Genomic DNA, 2,559 nt, shown 5'->3' with positions numbered 1-2,559 from the left:
AACAAATATAAATTACAATATTACGTGTGAGATTCAAAAAATATTATCGTGTTAAGCCTGTTCCATTCCCACTGGTTTGATTTCTTTCACACTGTCTAAAAGCTACCCACATTAAAAATTGGAGGGTTGCGAACCAGATTTCATGAACATGATTTAAGACTTCTGCGTAGCCGATAGTGCAGAAAGCGTTAGTAAAAATAAATACCACATGACCACACAATTAATAGTTAGCAACTTAGTACCATTATCTCAGACCCTCAGGGACGAATTGGTTCTGTGAGACCATGATAAAAATTTCGGGTCAAGCGGCCTATTTAACTTTTCGTTGATTTTATTAAGCAGGCATCTTTATATAGGACATAAGCATGAAACATTCAAGCCTGCTGCCACTTAATCGATTTCTTAGTATGATCTTAATATATTTGAAAATGATGGAAAAATGATTTTTCATGTGACACCTGGCCGGTAGACAGATCGAGGAGAGAGAAAGTGAAAATTTATTAATACATTGTCGCTATGTGTAGTTTTTAAATTATAAGATTTGTTTTTTGATCTTTTGGCCTCTGGGGTAACTTTTGGTCGCTGGGGGTGATATTCAAGAAATCTTATTTATTCATAATTAACCGGAAGTTTAAAAAAATTACATTTTTCTAAAACTACTAGTTCATTTAAAGCATTTAAATTATATGTAACATCATTTCTTTGTGTGCTTCCTAGTCTAATTTTAGTAGAATCAGCACATTTGGCAGTATTCGTTTTAATTTCACGGTTAGTAGAGCTACAATTTTAAGATTTCCCGAACAACTATCGCTCAAGCCTGTTTTAACAGTTCAAGCACGAAGAACCGACTTTTAGAAGCAACCTTCAAAACACACGTCCTCAGGAAACTGGACAACACTAAGAGCATTTAGAATAGGTTCCTGGGAATAAAGCAGGAAGAAACCAATGGAAATCCTCGTAATTTTGGCCTTTATTAGATACCAAGTCTACGCCAAGTTCTGGAAGTACTAGCATCAATTACTTTATAGGACCACTAGGCTAAGGCAGGAAGTAGGATAAACTTTAGGATCACTAAGATAAGGTAGGAAGAAACTAATGATAATTATCTTAATTTGGCCTTCAATGGCTACCAAGTTTACGCCAAATACTGGGAGTACTAGAATAGATTCCTTCAAGACCACTAGATCAAAGCGGAAAGAAATCAATGGATATTCTCGTCATTTCGGCCTTAATTGGGTGATAAGTCTACGGCAAATAGTTTAAGATGCCACCCAAATTTCCAGGAGATACCAACCACTATGCTTCACCCACAGCCTCAAATCGTCATCTAAATTTTCCTGCATCCCCAGTTTAGAAACTGGACAACACTAAGAGCATTTAGAATAGGTTCCTGGGAATAGAGCAGGAAGAAACCAATGCAAATCCTCGTAATTTTGGCATTTATTAGATACCAAGTCTACGACAAGTTCTGGAAGTACTAGCATCAATTACTTTAGGACCACTAGGCTAAGGCAGGCAGAAACTAATGGAAATGCTCGTAATTTTGGTCTTCATTGGCTACCAAGTCTACGCCTAATTTTAGGAGTACTAGCATTCATTCCTTTAGGACTACTAGTAGGCTAAGGCAGGAAGGAATCGATGGACATTATCGTCATTTTGGCGTTCATTGGGTGCCAACTCCATGCCAAAATCTGGAAGTGCTAGAATCGATGCCTTTAGGACTACTAGGATAAGGCAGGAAGAAACTAATGATAATTCTCTTAATTTTGGCCTTCAATGGCTACCAAGTCTACGCCTAATTCTGAAAGTACTTGTATCGATTCCTTTAGGACCACTAGAATAAAGCAAGATCAAATCACTGGACATTTTCGTCATTTTGGCTTTTATTGGGTACCAAGTCCATGCCAAATTCTGGAAGTGTTAGAATAAGACCACTGGGCAATCGATGCCTTTAGGACCACTAGGATAAGACAGGAAGTAACTAATGATAATTATCGTAATTTTGACCTTTATTGGCTACCAACTCTACGCCAAATACTGGGAGTACTAGCATCAATTCCTTTAAGACCACTAGGTTAAGGCGGGAAGAATCTAATAATAAGTCTCTTAATTTTGGCCTTCATTGGCAACCAAGTCTACGTCAAATACTGGGAGTACTAGCATCGATTCCTTTAGGACCACTAGGATAGGGCAAGATGAAATCACTGGACATTCTCGTTATTTTGGCTTTTATTGCGTACCAAGTCCATGCCAAATTCCGGGAGTATTAGAATTAGACCACTAGGTAATCGATGCCTTTAGGATCACTAGGAAACTAATGATAATTCTCGTAATTTTGACCTTCATTGGCTACCAACTCTACGCCAAATACTGGGAGTACTAGCATCAATTCCTTTAAGACTACTAGGTTAAGGCGGGAAGAAACCAATACAAATTCTCGTAATGTTGGCCTTCATTGGCTACCAAGTCTACGCCTCATTCTGGAAATACAAACATCGGTTCCTTTAGAACCACTAGGTTAAGACAGGAAGAAATCAATGGACATTCTCGACATTTTGG

Source organism: Anthonomus grandis, chromosome 16, assembly GCF_022605725.1.
Source record: "Anthonomus grandis grandis chromosome 16, icAntGran1.3, whole genome shotgun sequence".
NCBI lineage: Eukaryota > Metazoa > Arthropoda > Insecta > Coleoptera > Curculionidae > Anthonomus > Anthonomus grandis.
This window is presented reverse-complemented; position numbering follows the sequence as displayed.